The sequence below is a fragment of the Plasmopara halstedii genome (genome assembly GCF_900000015.1).
Source record: "Plasmopara halstedii genome assembly, contig: Scaffold_3060, whole genome shotgun sequence".
NCBI classification, from domain to species: Eukaryota; Oomycota; class Peronosporomycetes; order Peronosporales; family Peronosporaceae; genus Plasmopara; species Plasmopara halstedii.
The window spans coordinates 1,357,556-1,358,232 of NW_020189964.1; positions in this window are offsets into that span (position 1 = coordinate 1,357,556).

Here is a 677-nt window from a genome sequence, read left to right on the forward strand (position 1 = left end):
TATGCTGAGGACGAGAGAGCAGAGCTCCGAGCTGCCGGGCAGCACGCAAACACACGACGTTGTTTTGTCTGTGGAGACACCCGTCACCTGCGGAACGGTTACCCTCTGCGCAAGGCGCGTCAAGTGTTCGAGCCATCGCCCCTATTCCTACCTGTCTGGTTTGTCGCGGGAAACGACACCACCCAGTAGGCGCGGGGTGACCTACTGGGGAAGAACTGAGTTCTGTTGAGCCTCAGAAAGATATAGGTCAACAGGGACCAGCCCCGAAGAGCTCCGTGCTCTTGATCACGGAACGTGTATGCAAACTGGGCTTGCTGGTCGTGGAGGCGACCGTAATAGGCTTCGAGAAGCAATGGAAGATCCTCATCAATTCCGGGGTGTCAGGCAATTCTGCTCGACGCTCCACGATGCATGGAAGTCAGCTGTATGCTGAGGTGCTGAAAGGGCGGTTGGGTGATATCGTCACTGTTCGCTTAGCGACATGGACACGTATCACGGTCTCGAATGTCCCTGTGGACCTCGGAGTCAAGTACCTTTTCTTTAAAAGCGTAAAACGCTGTCTAGTCCAAGACTTGGATGCAAGGTATGACCTCATCCTAGGAATGGCATGGCTGGAAAGCCATGAGCCATGGATTGATTGGAGGTCAAAGACCTTGGTCGCTACGCGCACGTCTCCT